This window comes from Passer domesticus, chromosome 2, assembly GCF_036417665.1.
Source record: "Passer domesticus isolate bPasDom1 chromosome 2, bPasDom1.hap1, whole genome shotgun sequence".
Classification (NCBI taxonomy): Eukaryota; Metazoa; Chordata; class Aves; order Passeriformes; family Passeridae; genus Passer; species Passer domesticus.
Genome location: NC_087475.1, coordinates 27,768,480 through 27,788,009, shown reverse-complemented (window position 1 = coordinate 27,788,009; position 19,530 = coordinate 27,768,480). Strand labels below are relative to the sequence as shown.

Below are 19,530 nucleotides of genomic sequence, written 5' to 3'. Positions count from 1 at the left end.
TTAATAGTCTTCCAATTAGCAAAAAGCAATCAAGTTTTCCTTGATTTTTACAATTCTTCATTTGGGGTTAAAGGCGCTTCATTTTCCCAGCAGGAGACCTGGAAAATGTGGCTTGCTTTGGCATTTCAGCAGCACTTTCTGGCACATGTGGGATTTATGGCTGGCTTGATGAAGTTAGAGCTGGCACAGCTTTTCTGCAGGTGGAACATTTGAGCAGACAGGTTTATACAACTATGAAGAAGTGCATCAGACTGGAGCAGAACTTGATTTAGAGGAAATCTGGGGAAGGTGGAGTGTTATGAGGGAAGAGAGAAAAATAAATATAAAATAAATTCAAGCACTAGATTAGATGCCATCCTCTCTTTGCTGCTTGCTCACACTTTGGGAGTCTCTGGCATCCCCTAAATAGAAGGCAGGCACTCTAAATCAAAGCAAATGTTTTGTCGTTTCTGACACGACTCAATGTTTTCTTGGGTGGGCTGGCAAATCAGGTGGGCTGTAACCATCTTTCTCACCCACAGTGCTGTACTGAGGTTCCTGCTAGTGTGGTGGTTGCCCGTGTTTCAGAGGCACTGCCAGAAGGTGGGGGTGGCGTGGGGGGAGCCCTGTGTTCTCACCAGCATGAGATGAAACATCACTCTCACATTCACCTTCCATGGTAGCTCAGATGTTGCCACTGTCCAGACCTTCCCTGAAAGCTGGAACAGTGCCATTGCATTATTTCCAATGTAAATGGGAGCTCTTTAATTCTTGGCTGCATGTCCCAGGGCATGGTGAACGTAAGCTGACTGGTGTTTGTTTATGAGTAACACCACGCTCTACCGTAGCTTCTCTTCAATGAAGTTTTATTCATAAGCTTTCTTGGTTGTGGCAGGGAGAGTTTTCTGGTTTTCTGTGATTCATAGCAAGTGAACTTTATCTTTTTATTCATAAAATTCCCAAATGATCACACAGAAATGCCTCATTCCTGCCACTATCCACCCCAAGAGGTTTGTGTGCCAAAAAAAGACTTGTAATTGGCTGACAAGTAATTTCCTGATTCGCAGCCATTCCAGATTTACTCAGCTACCAGTCACCCCCACAATGAGAGTTGTTCCTGTTGGAATGGCAGCAGAGTATTTCCTTTTGTGTTTTTTTTTTTTTCTTCTGTTCTACAAGTTTAAACCTGCCAGGTGCTGAACCTTAATTCCTGCAAAAGCTATCAATGAATTCTAACTTTTGTCATACAACTGGGTGATGAAGTGACATCTGGATTTCCTATTTTCTGGAAGTGTTAACCCCTTTTGAACCTTAATCTGTAGCAGATGACTATGGCCCATGAATCAGGTTTATTTCTACTGGAGTATGTCAAGGAAAGGATCCAGATTGCTTTCTATCCCTTGCCTAAATGATGTAGACACCTCAGCCTAGAAAATAGTGAAGAACACCTTTTGTCCTTAAGTATCTAGACCTCCTGATGCACCTCAGTGTTTTGGCCCCAAAGTTTCCAAGATCCAAAGGTGCAGGAGTGCACAGCCAATCCTGCCTGCTTGGTCTCTGGGCACACAGCACCCACACATGTGCTATCCCAATGCAGAGACAAGGCAAAGTATGCTTTTCTCTTTCCAAATCCTGGGATGGACACTGCATTTAGAGTTCACAGATCTATTAGATGGAGGCCCGGGGAAAGGAGATTGCCCGACTTGTTAAAAATATCATAGCAATTATATACTCACCCACAGGTATCATCCATGAAAGACCCAATCTCTCCATGTGATTGTGCCACCAGTCTAGAGGACATCTATAGAATCTTGCCTGTGCCTCCTGTTGAATCTGAGGCACAGTCAGCTAGATTAGGGTCAAAAGAAGATCAACTGCAAGTAGCCTTAGGATAAGTGGCTATTTTTGCCAAATCTGTCCATTGCAAAGAAATTCAAGCCTGAAATTTTAGCCAGTGTTACGTAGCAGTGTTGCTGGTACTTGCAATGGGCAACATACATTTTTTATGGAGTTTTGTGAACATACAAGTTTCAACTGTCATTTTGTTTAAATTAAATAAATTAGCCTTTGTAAGCATTGCGTTTGCAAAGCCCTAGCAATGCCAACCCTGCAGCGTTCCATGTCAATAGGTAAGCAAAATTTAGTACCATGTAATTATTTTTTACATCCCTTTTCCCCCCCCCCAGCTTTAATTATGTTTTATTATTTCTTGAGTACAGCAAGTGCTGAAAAAGTATGCATAACTGATTAAAGTAGCCTTGAATGATGTGCTGAGTTTGAGAGCAGGGACACAGGTAGTGTCCCTTTGTGTGTCTGCAGGTTCAGCTCGAACCTGCATGGCTGTGCACTGGGCTCTGTCGGCACAGACAGTGAAATGGACAGGCTGAAAACCCTGCACGGTTCTCCCGACCTCCAGCAGAACTGCACAAAGGAGGGGCTTGGTGCAGTGATGTGCGGGAGGCTGCATTGTGTCAGTCATTTGAGCAATTGGCCCCTGGTCTTATCCTTAGCACATACTTAACACATCTTGCCAAATTATGCGGTTGCTTAGTAATGCGAACAAATATCCCCTGGAGATTCAATAACCAAACTCATTATCACTTGTCATGTAGGCCAGGAACTGAATCCAGATCTCCAGGAGTGAATGACTGGTGTGTTAACCTAGTCTCCTACTGCTAAAATAGCAGAATGAATATGTGCAAAGTCAGCTCCACACAGTGGGTAAAAATATGCCCATGGTAGAAACATAGAGAAGGTCTATTAAAAATGATTCTCATTATGTAGATTCCATTATCTGAAATAAGTAGGGGGGAATTTAGTGTTTGTTAATGTTATGAAGGGAGACGTAAATGAAGACTGATTTTTTTTTATTATTATTTACTTTTAATTTTTTGCAAACTAAGCAATAGCTGTTCTGGTTAAGTGTTGCAAAGGAAGAAGTTGTTGCATGTGCCATCTTCTGCACCTCAAGAGGCTACTAAACCCTTTTGAAAACAAGACCTTCATCCAGTGTCACTCGTGGATGCTGTTAGGTGGGTCTACAACACTCACCTCAGCTGTATGCAGAGGCCCCTGACCTTGCTCCACACAGGTTGCTTTGCAAGAATATGGCCACACTACCAGGGCTCATCAGAATGCTGCTGACACTTCCCCAGGATCCACTTCCCCAGCATCCACACTCATATCCCAGTCAGAAATGTTCTCTGCTGCAGGGACATACCCACTCATCTGGGACTAGCTGGATCACACTGCATTGTACACACTATAAATCCATAATCTGAAATTTTTGCAAGTACTCTACCTCTCTTCAGCAAGTTCCTTCTGGTTCATCAGGAAAATGCAGCGAGTCAGCCAGTTTGCTTAACAATGATTTTTGGCAGTGAATCCAGTATTTGTAGATCTGCATACTGAATACATATGCTGTTGGCTATAAAGATACCACATTTTTTCACTCATAAGCAATCCCAGCTGCATATATGGTTTTTGGACTTAAAAAAAAAAAATTATTCTGGAGTAAATTTCAGACCAGCTGCTCAGTGTACAAATGCAAATTGGTTTAATTCATGTAGATAATGTATGCACATCAGACATTGAGGGTGTGTGTGCACTCATAATGATGGAAGTTCAGAGGAGATGCAGACTGATAATTTGCCTGAACGAGGTTGATACTGGCAAACATGGAAGGGAAAACGTTAAACTTTTGTTGTCCTTTCATGTGGTATCTACTCAAAGGTAAAATGGGCGTGATCTCCCTTAAGGAGCATTTTCTGTCACTTCTGCTGGACATCGTTAGTGCCAATAAATTATTTTCTAGAGCTCAGTCTACAGGATCTTTCCACTGCTATCAGCACTTTTCAACTTCTACTGAAATAACCCTGTGGGACAGCAAGTTTGCAAAGTTATGTGCAATTTTTTTGTGTTAAAATAGCCAACAATTGTTATAATAGAGACCAAATTGAGGGGATGACAGCTTCGCAGTAGAATGTTTTGGAACTGGGTTTGATTTTTTCCCCCTTTTTGTTCTATGGAGAAATTTGTGTCTTTGAACTATTGAACACATAATTTCTCATTTCCTACCTGTGTGAGAAGACATTGATCTAGTAGCTACAGGATCATACTGGCTGAACAGTCCTTCTATATATCTGGGGATTTTTATAGTTTCCAGGTTCTTGCAGGAGTAATGGCATGTTTAGTGCTCTAGAACTATGAATCACCAGGTATGTGCTACACTGATATGCCCAAAGGGCTTTTAAAGCCACTGTCACACTGCATCATGCCTACATTGCCTTCATCTCATGCTGCAGAACTTTTGCAGGTTGCATGAAAAACCTTAATTGGGGTTGGCATTCTTGCAAGGACTTGGGTGTTGTCGATATCCGGAGCCAGGACACAGGTCAGGGTGCACTGGGGCACAGAGTCATACCAAGTGTCTGCTCAGGTCTGCATCATTCTTTACAACTGTGGTCAGAAAGAAGCTTTCTCTTCCACTCAGCTTACAAGGTACATTGGTGATAATTTTTTCAATTCTTCTTGGTACTTATCATCTCATGGTGACCCAGCCCTCTTACCAAAATTTGCTGAGCTCCCTTCTTTATCAGGAGCTGGACATCAACATTGCTTCTGCTATGTCCTGCTGTTTTCATGTGAAGAAGATAAAGCTTCTTCCTGCTTTACCATGTGAAATTCGCAGGTTCTGGTCATTCCTGATTGGCGTTTAGTTCATGAGAAGGATTTGAAGGTGCTTTAGTGTCTGTGGCAAAATGCAGCACATAGGAAAAAAAATGGCTGAGAACCTGAGAAATAAATCTATTACAACACGTCTTGTTGATTGCAGAGGACTAGACTCAGAGGCCATGTGGGAGTCCAGTAGTCTCAGAGGGGTCTCTGTCCATTATTTCTTGACTTTTCTCATATTTGCTCAGATTCTGGATTTACTCATACTTGCTTTGTTCCAGCCTGCACTGCTAGGCAATTACAGCTGAATTATTGTTGTGCTGTAATGGACTTATGCATAATTTCTGAGAACAGATACAGTCTTCCAAGTTCTAAATCCATGAAAACATTCAAACAAGGATATGGACAATTCCTTAGTTGAGATTCTGGCAGGTAGGGGTATAAGGTGGTGAAAAGAAAGCACTGGCATGATATGGAAATTAAATTCTCATCCTTTGAAATATATCACGGTAATTCCCATCTGCTCAAGTGGAAGATCCACTGTGTTTTCTCAGACTTGGAGCTATCACTTACTGTCATACTGAAACTGTGTGTTCAGGGTAGTGATGAGCCATTTGGGGGCTGCTGCTCTAAAAGGGGGTTCTGGTTCCCTTCCGAGCCCTCCCATTAGATGTGAAGTCCCACTGCACTCCTTGTGCAGCAGCACACTGTCCTCATCTCACAGCCAGAGGAGGCAGCTCCGGGAGCTAAATCCACAGACACACCAACCAGCAAGGATTTGCCTGAAGATGGGCTCACATGTCATAAAATTGCACCCTTGGCCACTTCTTTCTCAAAGTCTTTCTTCTAGGTCCCACTGCTGGGAGAGGCCAGGGAGTTGCAGCTTTCTCCAGCAGTTCAGAGAGACACAACTTGACCACAGAGCACTCAATGCTATTTCACAAAATGCACTTACAGACACTTGGACTTCAGATGTGCTGAGTTCATATGACACACATAACTATTAATAGCTTTCTGAAGGCAGTATGATGGAATAATTAAGCATAATGAGCAGAGAAATAAAGCTGAATTGGTTTTGATGTCATGGAAATTCAAGATGTAGTCTTTTTCAGAGTATCTTTATTTTTTTTTTTTCCAAGCAACACTGAACTCCATACTTCACCTGTGTTTTGCAGATGTCTTGCTTCCATATCAGAGTCGCTGTCCTGGATCCCAGTGAGAAGAGTTAGGGCAGGCTGGGAGCCTGAGGTGCTAGCTGAAGGAGGGGAGAGGTAAAGCTAGTGTGCTGATTTAGCTGCTAGGGAAGTGTTGAGGATTGCATGTCTTACTTCTGCCCCTCTCAGGGGCCAAAGTCTCTTCTTCCTTTTGTGAGATGTACCCTAATCCTTTCCCAAAGTTGTGTCTAAAACCTATCTTTGAAAAGCAAAATACTTTTCAGTTTTATAACATGGAGAGAGAAGAAGCCTGTTCCATACAATATCCCTGTGATTGTAGCATTAACCCAAGGTAGAGGCACAGGGGTTCAATTCTATTCTGAAGGGATTTGAAACCATACAGAGAAGAATAAGTAATAAAAATGTATACACCAGCACTATTTTGCTTTGTTGTTAAGTTTGTTAAGTCTTTTTCCATTGCTATTATGCAGCGTGTCTAATTATAAACCATTTCCTTATCAGGAAAAAAAATATTATCTAACTTATCAGGAGAAAACTATTTCAGTAAAAGCAGTTTATTTCACCAAGTTAGACAGTTACCTTCTTAAACCTGAAAAAGAAATGCCCAGACATCCTGTTATTATTGGTTTGAATTATTTATAACCTGTAGCATTTCACAAGACATTGGAAAAGCAAATGGATCCCATATTTTAAATATTACTTGGTGGTAAAACATGCATGCAATGCAGTATAGAGTTGCTATCATAGCATTTCCCCTGGTGTCATTTGCCACAGAACTTGAGTGTGCTGCCACCACAGTGACAATCAGGAATACTGTCATTATGAGCAGTGGGAGAGCACTTGATTTATTTACATTCATGTAAGCAAAGTCAGAAGCTGGCCTTGGAAAACAGTCAGGTCATTGCATCTAGCAAGGTGTAAATGCAGTTTTCAAAATGACTGCACAGCTTTGCAAGATGGTGTTTATGAGCTGACTTTGTATCAATAACACATCCATGTGAAATATTTTCCCCTCTGAGCTTTACAGCCCCATATCTTCTCACAGAAAAGCAGGGGTATTAGCTTTGTTGTGCAGCCCTGTAGATGTCAAATGCAGGTGCTGATGATGCAGATGTCTAACTAACTGGGGCAAGATTTCAGCACTGGTTGTTTCCTCCCTGGCACTTGGGTCCTGAGATTTCCTGAGGCAGGTAAAGGTCACCAACATTTCAAAAATTGTACCCAAAGTCAAGCAGTTTTATCGAGGAATCAAGTATTTATCACCAAGACACAGAGACACCAGAAAACTGGGTAGGGAAGTATGGGAATAGTGCTGACATCCATGTAGCTGTACATTTTTCCTCCAAAATCTCTGAACATCAGGCACCCCTGATTGTGATGGGGGTTTTCTAGCTGGTTTTTCTTTTTTATTTATTGTACTTCATTAGCCAGTGCTTAACATTGGATACTATATACTCTAGGTTAGCCAGAAATTCAAACACTTCTGTCATTAATATCAATCTCTCTGCCAGAGGGCTGGTTACAGCACAAGTCTTTTCTTTTCCCTTTCCTAAAGACATTTTTCACCCAGATCAGTGACTGGTGATTATCCAGTCTAAATCAGGATCCTATTATGTGAGGTAGAGGAGACTCTTTTGACTACTGCTGAAATGTATGTAATAATAATAGCCTTAGAGAGGAGTGAAATGTAGCACAAGCATCCTGTGTGTGTCTCTTTAATTAGAAACCATGCAGAGTTTGAAATCCAAGGTGCTTCCTAACATGTGCAGCATTCATTTTAATCATTCCTCAGAGTGCAGGAGGAAGTATCAATTAAGTTCAGCATGAGAGAAACTCCTGGGAGTGGGCGTAGGAAATTAATTTTTTTAGTAATATTATGAAATTGGGGATGGTGATGATGATGATGATGCCCAGGGATAGCACTTTGAAAGCATTAACCTGAAAAGGCAGCAAGGAGCCTCATACTATGTCAGCAAGCAGCCAAAGCGCTGGAAGATCCTTAAGGCATAAATTTGACCCATATTCAGTAGATAATCAACTTTCCTCTCCCCAAAGGGGATTTGGGAGAACGATATAAAAGCATGATTTGCATTACGAAGCCTTGTATCTTCCTTGATGTTTTCCTTGTCTGCTCCGACTGCTGTTGCTTCCCAACATCAAACTGCACAGAGGTTTGCTCCGGCAAGGAAAAAGCTGAACTGCTCCTAATGGGAGCCCAGCACAGCAGTGGAGGGGCCTTTTCCAGCCCAGAGGAGATGAGGATGGCAGCACTGGAGTGCAAGGCGCTCTTTGACCTCTTTGGCACAGTGGGCACCCCTGCCCAGAGTGCCCAGCACCTGTCAGAGTCAGAGCTGATTAAAGCCCTCCTGGCAGCAGCTGCTGACATGCAGGAAGGTGCCAGCCTGTCCTGACAGCGGGACTGAGGCCTGAAAGCAGCTCCTAATCATCTGCATGAAGAAAGCGTGTGTCAGTAAATTGCAGCTAATGAATCATTTCAGGGCACGGGATCTGGGTAGGAGAGCAAAGTGGAGGTAGGGTGGGGGATGTCAGGGAGCCTGCAGTCCTTCCAAGGAGTGGGCAGGGATTCTGAAAAGTAAGGTCCTCTTTGAGGGAGGATAACAACCACAGGGATACTTCTGATAAACAGGGCTGAAATGCTGTGATTTAAAAGGCACAAATTTTTCATTTTTATTGCATAGCAGATATTTTCATATTGCTAGTCCCAGCAAACAGAGGGAAAATAATTTCTCTAAATTCCTGGCAAGTGGGTCATCATGTACGTTTCTTCAGACCATGAGAGGATGGACACTCCCGATGGGGTCTCACTTGAGAATTTCTCCAACAGCAAGGGGAGGAGGAGGCTGCTCGCACAGTGCAGATGTGGATGAGCTAGCTCCTCTCACACTGACATTTTGAGCCAAGAATATTTCAACATTAGCATCTCCTAATGCAGTTTCTTCTCACTGGCTATAAAACCTGTCCTGGTGCAAAAGAAACCTCCGTGATTTTCATTTAAGTATGAAAAAAGAGCCATAGCCATTTTTGTATAACAGGATTTGTGTGGGCTGTTGGTAAGGGCACGCTGCTGATAAATAAGGTTCAGTTGTAAATATTCTCTAGTGACATGGGAATTTATCCACCTATTGAAGTTTACAACTGAGCTACCAAGGAAACATGTTCTTTAGCTCCACTGTGTATGCAGTCCACGGTGCATTTATCAAACGCCCTGTCAGTTCAGGGAAGGCATGGTTCAGGTAATACAGTATTTATGAAACTGTGAATACCACCTCAGAAAGTTCTCTTAGAGTACATTTTTTAAAGCTGTCGTATGAAAACTTTGGACAAGTGGAAAGCAGAGGATATATTTTCAGTTTTATAGTGCTGGAATCTGCTCTGTGGTCACATGAAGTGAAAAAGATACAGCAGAAAGAGGTGCTTCTTAGGCACATTTATTTGTCATAAAGCAAAAAAGTAAAAGCTGCATAAATAAATAAAATGTGATGTTTTACGAAGTTGGGGTTTAAATAGGGATTTCAGATCCTCCCCTTCATCAGAAATAAAAATCAAGTCTGGCTTCTCATCCTTCACCCGTTTATCCATTTCAGTTTACAGGGCACCCTGACACCACAGGCAGGTTCTTTGGGTGGGGACTTTTCATTCCATTCCCATATCAGAGGGCCTTAATGGTCTTTTATCTGATACTGCCTCTCCCATACTCCTTGGAAACCCTGGCAGTGATCCTGCTCAGTCCCCTGTAAAAAACGATCCCTGTTTCACCCTTCAGGCCTTGCAATACTCTGACTGCCTCAGAGACTCCTCAGCTCTTCAGTAAATGCAGGTGTCCATATGGAGGAGTAATCCCCACCTGTGTCACCTCAGAAAGCTAATTTTAGAAAATCCTTAATTTTTATATTTTTCTAGATTGTTTTCTTTGGGCACTGCAGCCTATGAGCTGAGGCTGCCAAAGTGGCTTGTGTTGTTTCAGGCACCAGTTTTCTTAATTCTCAGTGTCTGAAATTAGGGAAGAAGCTCTTGTGTAACCTTTAAGTTAACATTTGTGGAAAGGGAGGGAGAAAGAGAGGACAAAGATTTTCCTGGTGTGAATTTATTTATGTTAAAAAAAAGTTAAAAAAAAAAAAAAAATGAAGTCTCTTCTCTACTGGTAGCAATCCCAGCAAGATTCACCGGAGTGGGGCTCCCTCTGTTGAGCTCTGGGAGCTTTGCCAGATGGTAAATAACAGCTGCCCACTCCAATTGTGGGGCAGCTTCATCTCCAGACCCTTCTTTACCCCTCTCCCTTCCCTGTGGTCCAGCTGAGAGGGAAAAAGTTGCAATAGAAAAGTCCCAAAAAAGCAGGGTGTGGGAGTAGGACCTCTGAGCTGTGACCTGCCTGGTCTCTGTCTGGAGGAAACCCAGCTCTGATGAGTTGTAGCAGGACTGGACCATAAAGTCCTTCCTGGGGTGGGAGAGGGTTTCTGCTTAGGAAACACTTGAGTCACAAGGCAAAGAGCCAAAAAAGAAAGATGTGGAAAGGCTGGCTAGCAGAGTTACAAAGACACTGCTGGAAAATGTAAGCTATCCCGTGCTTCGTCAGCTTCCACCAGGAAAGATCAAATGAAGCAGTTACAGCAGAGATTCATGTTATGGGCTTTTATGCAATACTTCTTGTATTTTCCCCAAAGTGTTCTTTTTTTTTTTTTGCTGTGACCTACAGCATAAGGAATTGTGGAAAATTCCAGAACTGTAAATGCTGCCATTGTGGAAGTGAAGAAGCCTGAAAAAAACTTCAGGCTCTCAAAATTGCCCAGGGAACTGACTTTTACTCATCTCTTTTATTAAAGCAAGCAAGGACTGTTTCTGTTAGGGGGCTGGGAAAACTGGGTCATGGTTCTGACCAAAGTGGTGTCATCTGGGGAGTAATCAATTAGAGATTTCATGTTTATTTAAAGGTTTTAAGACACTTTGAATTGAGGACACAAGGCAACCTTAAAGATATAATGTTGTAGTGCCTTGAATATAAGGAAGTCTTTTTGTGTTTCTCAGCAGCTTCAAGGGAGCTCCTATTTAATTTGTCTCTATTGATGGCTCTGGCAGGCTAAATGTAGCCAACTGTGCTGTCTTTCCTCTTTGAACTGCTCAACTGCTTAGTAGAGTTGCACTGGAAATTTTTTTCTTCTGTTATTTGTTATTTTTTCCGTGTTAACCCACCACCTGTTCCTGAAGCTCAGGAAGTGTTTTGTGGCTCTTGCCCTTGTGAGGCAGTCAGCTGAGCCATATTCTGTCATATTTTGTCTTTACTCAGGAAGCCAGACTGCATACTTGGGTTAGAAGTTGTGTTGGCTGTTGGTTGGGATGTTTTGTAGACCAGCTTCTGCTCTGAAGTGTCTAATAGCTTTTGTAAAGGCTATGGCCAGCACAAGAGACCACTAAATATTCTCCTCAATAGAGGCTGCCAGACATTCAGCTTTGTTTCAGAGAAGAGTACTTGTAAGGTAAAGCTTTCTACCAGGTAGGAATTTTCTATACATCCACACCACTTCATCAAGATCAACGGAATTAAAGTGGTTCAACTGAAACCAGAAACTGACCTGCAATTCCAGCAGTGTGTTCACTGTACCACTTATTAAAGAGTAGAGAGTTTGGAAGCATTGGGGCTTTGCAGAACTGGAGGGACTTTGGGCTGACATGGTTAAACAGCTGGCTGGAGTTACCCACTAATTCTCTGGGCAACCACAACTGTGAACTCACTGCTGGAAATCCAACCTGACCCTGAATATCATGTGTTGTTTAGTAGGACAGCATGTAGTTTGAAAATACTTCACTTAAACAATGGGTTACTAAGAAATAGAGATCTTTGAATGTGTAAATATTGATAGATAGTGAGTGAGGGGCTGAAGCAATGTGAACTGTGCAGAGGACATGAAGCTATTAGCTGCAATTATGAGATCAGATGCACTCTTCCATTCAAGTTGTGAATCTTTCTGAGAGAAATGGCATTGGACTGTAAAATTAACTCAGCTCTAATACTGGTAAAGTGGAGAATCCCTGACAGACCTATGTGAAAAGCTGTGCAGTGGAAAGCCTTCTGTTTTTTTCTCAGTTGTGCTGCATGCATCAACTGCATTTGCTAGGAGAAACTTTGAAACATTCTTTAATCTTTCTGTGTATAAATATGGACCTTATAAGGTGAATTGCAAGTTGTGGCTGTTTGCCAGATAAACTACAAAACAACCTCAGCAGACACTATTCTCTTGGAAGATCAGTTTGTGCTCCACTAGCCCATTGCTGAAGGGGATGAACACCATCCTGTGCTGTTCTGGGGTGGTGAGCACTGTTGTTCCCTGTTCATTGTAGAGCAATGTCGATGTGCTAGAATAATGCTGTACCTGCCTGCCTTCATGCTCCATCTGTTGAGCAATTCCCCTGGTATCTTCATGCTAATTGCAGAAGTCATTTCTGGAAATGGCAGATAGGCTCCTAATCTGCTTGGACACTTCCTCTCCATGTATAAAGGCTACCTCTTGCAAATGTGCAGAGACATTCCTAAAACCTTTTAGTTTTGGAAAAGCATTTTCCCTTCTACTCCAGGTGGGAGCCATGCTCACCTAAAGTACATGTTGTCTGCGTGTGTCTTCAGGTGTCACAAGGACTGCAGCCTATCTGCAGCACCATCAACGAGGGTCAGGGTCTAAATATTAAGTAATCATTTCATCAATTAAAACAGGAAATCTTTAGTTAAGAACTTCAATTTTTGTTGTGATTAATTAATACCTATATGGCACTATCAATAAACATGCCACTTTCCAGAGTATATAAACTACTACATTCAGTTTTCATTCTCCATGGTGCTGTTTCTAGTGTCATTTCAAATACGTTTATTCTTAAAGTTGATTTCAAAAGGGTTGTACATGCAAAGTGTGATTTTTCAGGCTTTTACTGATTTGTCACAATGAGCTGATTAATAGCATATAACTGGGTTTTGTCTTTGCTTCTTTGTGCAAATTTAGATTCTCTTTGATTAATTTTCCTGTAATCGGCTTTCTGTGAAAGCAAATGCTGCAGTGTCACTGTTGAGATATGTTGGACAGGTGACCTGTACTTCTGAATCACTGCACTTAAGGTGGACCATCTAACACAGAAGACAGAACACTTTTGAGAGTTTTTGCTGTGAGATATGATGATGATTTATGATGTGTCACCCTGAAAGTTCTTCTTGAGGACAAAAGCCACTAAAAACTCTGCAGGTCACAGATCTGGTGGCAGTATACATTAATTGTTTTAACTGCACTGGCTAAAGTTTGCCTCAAACCCTTGTTTCTTCAGCTCGCTGCAGGTACAAGTGCTGTCTCCTGCTTCCTAGGGCTGACTGAGCAACATGTTTTAATGTAGGTGAAAGGTGTTGCTCTGGAAAGGTGTTAAACTGACAGGGAGCACAGCAGGCAAGGTGGTGAGGAGCAAGTGGGCAGTGCACAGTCCCTGCTGCCCTGCCAAGTCCGGCAGACACGGCTGTCACTGCCACCACAATGGAGCTGTTTATTGTGCCAGACTGCCTTCCACTTCTGTGTCCTAAAGGGATCCGAGCAGGCTCATGATTTAAATTGCTCTCAGCTGATTTGAATGGGAGTTTTGGATGCCAAGATCCCAGTAATAGGGTAGTTATAGGGAATAGAGTAGCCCGTCTCCTCCTCAGCAGTCCTGCTGATGGATGCTCCATCATGCAGCCCTGGACCTCTCCAGCACAGCTGCTGGGATTTCTGCACAGCTCTTATGGGTGTCAGGAAACCATATGCTGAAGTGCTACCCAGCCTGCTTGTGGGGAGTTTCCTACCAGTTGGAAAACGTAAATTCAGTCCAAACTGTCGCTGCTGAATCTTTGCTTGTGTAGACTGGGAAATTCAGAGTAATGTGCGATGCTTTGGAGTAATGGAGCAAAAAATTAGCAGTATGTGTTTTAATTATTATTTATGCTCTACAGTAATAGCTTAACTGTATTTTACAGTGTTTAACTGTATTTTACCACTGAGATGTGCACGCTTTTAATTACTTTTCATTACTTTTTCCTTTTCTTTTTATTGACTTTGAATTTACTTTGGATGTTTACACTTGATAGTGCTTGATGAAAGAGATAAATGTATATACATTCATGCAGAGGAACAGACTCTTCAGAAATATATTTGGAGTATGGGGGATTTGGAGATAGACCTTGGAGAATTTTGAAGGACTGCAACAAGTAACATGCCAGTGTGTTTTGCTGAAGTGACTTATTACAGACTTTAAAAAAAATAAAAATTATTGTCCTTAGTAGTGTTCTTCTCAGGCTGTTACAGCGGTGTCTTCTGAGGTTGTTTGGCTTTATCCCCTCCTGCTTCACCTCTAGCTCAGATGATGATCAAGACTCATGGAGCAAAGGGAAACAGGAGTTAAATACTCCTCCACCTTTTGCATTTCTCCAATTCTTTGATTCTTTCACCCCGTGACATAAGGGTCAGGTGACTGCTGCCCCATGGGGCAGGCAGCATCACACCTGCCTCTTGTGGGGATTTCCATGTGCAAGGGAACCCCTTGAAGCAGTGAGGTTGAGGCTTTTGCACAGTTTGAGCTGCACAAGGCAAGAGCTTGGGCAAGAGAATTACCCTTCAGCATTAACATGGCTTTCACACTGCAGAAAAACAATCTTCTTCTTTGCTGTTGTAGAGAGGAGCCATAGCTGGAGCCTCAAGAGGTTTCTAGGCTTTCAAGGATCTAAACACAAACTTAGTTTGAGAGAAGGGTTGGATCAAGCATTTCTGTCTGGGTTTAGTAGCTGGATGCCTTGCCCTACTTATTTTATTTTTGATTTCTTGTTTTATAGGCATCCGCATAGCACTTTGGGCAAGCATTAGACATTTTTTTGAAGCAGTGACCTCCTCCACCAAGTCCTGCATGCAGAAGTTGGCAGACTCTGACCCCTGTTGGAGCCTGCGTTGCTTTTGAGCACATTGGGAAAGGTTTATTTTCTGTAACTTTTGAAAACTGAAGACCTACTCTATCTGGGCAGCTCACATTCTACTAAGCTTTCTACTGGGAGAATTTATTGGAAGCAAGCATGTTTGGGTTTTTTCCCATTCCTTTTGTTCTTCAGGATACATAATGAAGAATGCTCCAGCTTTGCCAGTTAATTGCTTCATGGCTGTTATTTGTCAATTTGCCAGCAGGTTTCTGCTTAACTGCTGCTATTTGACATTGCTGAAACACAAATGCAGAATGATTGAGTTGCCAACATATCATTGAGTCTTCTGCAAGGGGGATTTTCAGCATATTAACGCTTCAGGCTTTCACGTCAGTATTGATTGCTGAAATAGAAAAGAAACCTTTGGCAGTATTCAGCATCGTGCCAGCATGGATTTAGTGGCAGGAAAAAGAAACTGGCTGTTGCCATTGACTGTGACTTCATCCATTCCTTTCTTCCTTTCTTAGTTTTTTTATTTCTATACACACCCACACAGAAAATGAAATTTAATACACATCATAGCCAAATGCCAGTTAGCCTCACAATAAACCAGCAGGGCAAATCAGCTACTTGATGCAGTCAGATGTCGAGGCTGTTTAATTTTGCAGCCACCTGCGTTATGCCTGACCAGATTTCATGGCATCTGGGGAGGGGGTTGATGGCAGGGGTTCCTCACAGTGAAGCACAGGTCAAGAGCTGACTTGGAGGAAGGGAGTGGGCTGCTGGTCTCTGCTGAGCTCCTCACAGAACAGCCAGGCTGCCACCACATTGGTCTCTGGATGCAGGAGTGGCAATGTGAAGCTTTGTGGGGAGAGGAGCAGCATGATGCTGCTGGGCCAGGCTTGGAAAGGAAGGTCCTCTCCATGGACATAGTGAGGCAGAAGATGCCAAGATGGGGCCCCATGGAGGAGCAGGGACTTAGGTGGAGGAGCAGGGGATGAAGTGCACACTGAGGGTGTAGTGCAGAGGCTCAGTGCTGTCCACCAGCAGTTGCTGTGGCAGTGCTCATGCATGGAATGGGCACAGGAAAGGTAAGGAGGTTTTGCTCTGCTGAAGCAGGGAGCAAGAGGAAGGTGTGAGCCTCCTGCAGTTGCTGGAGAAACACTTCTGTGTGCTTTGCCTCACCTGAACCTCACCTGTCTCTGCTTAAGTCTGATCTCTGGGATGATACTTTATATCCTGGTTTAGATTAGAAGGTTTTGTAGGAAAGACCACCTGGGCATTCTGAAGGTGATGATTTCTGACTGAAATGCTGCTGCATAGAACAAAGACCTGTGGGGAAATAGGACAGGGCACGAGCCAAGGTTTTGAACATAAAATGGGAAGGACATGCTCACCGGCAGGGCTTGGGGAGTTTGAACGTCAGTCAGATATCAGTCCTGGCCAACCTCCTTTCCTTTGAGTTGGGAGAGACAAGTGAAGAAGAGGGGAGTGCACAGGCCAGAATTGTCTGCACAAAGATTTTCAGTGAGGAAGATAATCAAGATCAGAGGAAGATTTCTAAGAAACATGTTACAGCTAGCAAACAGCAGCAGAGATTATTTTTATTCTATTTCTAAAATATGCTTAATGCTCCCTCCTTTCAGATGTAGTTCAGAGGAAATTTCTGAATCTGATCTGCTTCTCACTTATGAATTAACCAAAAATAGGAATAATAAGGGGAAACTTCCGAAAATGTGCTTCTTAGGAACCATTAATATAATGTGACCATAAAAAAGTTCACTGAAAGCTAGATCTTTGGGCCAGAATATATAATCAAAGAAGCTTCAAGAGTTTATCTTGCGTGTTTGGGGTTGGTTGGTTGGTTGGTTGGTTGGTTAGTTTGGGATATTTTGGTTTTTTTGCTTTTTGTTTTGTTTGAATTTTTTATTGTAATTGTGATATAAAATTTGTCTCTTTGATTGATTTGAGCAGACACTTAAAGCTTTAGAACAGAGGAATACTTTTATTTAAAAATTATTAGAGGACACTGGTACCTTGGCCACAGTAAATGCAAGATTTGCATGGGATGCTCAAATAAAAATGGGTACATAAAGCCTTACAGAAAGGCTGGGAAATATCTCAATTTTTCAGTAGGAGGGTATCTTTTCCAGTAAATAACATGTTCACCTTAAAAAAAAAATGCCTCTAGAGTTTTTAGTTGAAAAGCTGTGATTCAGAATTAGAAAAACTGTAGCTGATAATTGGAACAGTTTTTTCTAGAAGTCCATCCCACTGTCAGTTGTCAGATCTTGTCTGGTAGGACAGCTCCCAGATGTTTCACAGATAAGCCCATGAAAGAGAAGAGGAACACAAGGGCCTAAACTGCAAAATTCCCACATTAAGGTCTCCAGATAAAACAATGCCAGATTTCAAATCTATGTCTGGCAGTTGGTTTGTTTTTCTTAAAAGTCTTCATTTGCATCGGGTGAAGGTAAAAACAGTGATCTGAATCATCTTTTAGCCAGACCAATTAATTATCAATAAAAACCCAGCATGTAATGCATTAGAATTTCATTGATGAAGTGTGCAATGGAGTAAAATCTACTTTCTTTTCTGTAGCACTGGGGGCTGTTACCTTTTTACACAGTAAAATGAGGCTTGGGAAGAGAAAGTGCCTAAAAAGTAAAGAAAGTGATCTGACCTTGAATTGCAACAAAAATCTTGGGAATAGGAAGGTCCTGCTAGGGTAAGTGATGCAGAGTGTGTTTGCCAGGCATGTTTCTGGATCAGCAGTGTGCACCTGGCAGAAGTCTTACTCTTACTTTGATAAATTGTCTTCTCCCAGCATGAATTAAAGTAATGGATCTTTTATTTCTAAATTACTACAAGGCTTTCTAGTCTTTCAGGTTAGTGTGGGGTTTTTATTCTAGTTTCAAATGAGTAATGCAATCTATGCCTTACCTAAGGAGTTTGATGGTATTGTATGCTTAATCTTTAAAATGCTGTGTAGGGGGGCAACGCTTTGCTTTCAAGGGAAATAACCATTCTGGCAGAGAGAAAAATATCAGTAGGATGCTGCCACTGATTTGGCAGAGACTGTTTGATGCTTTGTTAGCTGGCTGTTGATTGTATGCTTTTTTAGTTGTGTTTGAAGGAGCTTCCAAAATAACTGGTCTTTAAGTGGGAAGCTCCATTCAGATACAGCAAAATTCAGAAGAATACAGAGGATTTGCAGAGAAACTGCAAATTGCTAATGAGAAAAGTTAGAACTGGAGACACATCTGAATGAAATTAAATCCCCCTCCAGACAACGTGGATCGTGCTCTGAAGAGCTGTGCCTCTTTGCTTGTCTCCTTCACTGTGGGCTGTAGGCAAAAGGATCTGTCACACAGCATTCCAAGACCTGCACAGCTACTAAAGCCTTTCCTAATAAAAATGAGTAAGTTAACGCCTGCGTGTGAAGGTGCCTTGAAGAAAGTTTCTCTTTGATGGGTGTGCTGGTGTGTGCCTGCTGCAGGGACCATCTGGCGCCCAGAAGCGGGCGGAGGCGCCGGCAGGCAGTGCAGGCAGCGGGCTCGCTTCTCCTCCTCCTGCCCAAAATGCAGGTGTAAGAGCACGAAACCCACCCCACCAGAGTAGGTCTGTTTAGTGCACCCATCGGAATTGAAAAATGCCTCTGTTTGTGGCTTTAACAGATACCATGAAAAGTCATCCCAGCGTCTCATTTTCTGGAAGTGCAGTGTTTCTGTCGGGCCACTCCACCTTCCCCCTGGGGAAAGCATCTGAGTGTTATTTTAGGCACAGGAATGTCATCCAGAAATACAGGCATTAGAAACACCTGGGGGAATACCAGGGTGTTTTATTAAATATAGCTTTACTTTTTCATTGTCCCTATAGGACACCCCATTGACAAGCATGATGCACAGCAGGGAGCAGACTACTCAAAAGCATGTGTATGCAAAGAAAACGGTGTCATTTTTGTAACTACAACTCTGAAAAAACAAAATACTTACAGAAGCTTGATTTTAAAGGACCTCTCTAACATCCCTTGTGTTATGTGCTGCTATATATTTGCAAGCTGACTCTTAGTTCAAATTAAATAAAATGAAAAATTGCATAGGATAATAGAGGAATACACCTTTTCTACTCCAGTACGGGTTAAAGAGCTGTTACAGGACCAAAGCAGCAGGAAGCTGTGTCAAACACAGTTACCCCCTGATGTATGGGACTCAGCAAGAAGAGGAGCAAGTAGATTGGGAGGACAGGGGCTGCATAAACCAGTACTTCCACCAAAATGTTGTCAATGCAGTCCTGGCCTGGGTGAGATAATCTACCTTTCACTGGGACAAAATTAACTTGGGAAAGGATTCTTCACACTCAAGTGGCTTCCATCAAATAGGTTTCACTCTTTTATCATACCAAACAATGAACTTCTTAGGCTTTTTTTTTTCTCATGGGCCATGTTTTTTTAGTAAGTTTGTTTAATTTTTTTTTAATGACAGTGAAAGCTTCAGAGCTCTTTTTAGTTCTAAAAGAAAGATTTGGGGCATTCTGCCTATTCCACTTTTCTACAAGGACATTAATTCATAAGCAACAAAGAGTATTATAACTGTTTACAGTAGCCCTCAGTGAGTAGCATGAGACTTGGGGATTTTGAAAGAAATAAGAGTATTTGGTTACAGAATCAAAAGCTAAACAAAAGGCTTCAAACTCAAAAATGTTTGGAGATTCTCAAACAAACACAATGAAAAATTACCAATTTGCCAGCTTTTGTAACCCTGTGAATCATCA

General features: G+C 42.2%; 1 protein-coding gene across 2 annotated transcripts in view; it reads left to right on the top strand.

Annotated features, from left to right (window-relative positions):
* The window catches only part of SH3RF3 (SH3 domain containing ring finger 3), a 246,179-nt gene that overhangs the window by 133,815 nt on the left and 92,834 nt on the right, over window positions 1–19,530 (top strand). The gene's annotated exons all lie outside the window — the stretch shown is intronic.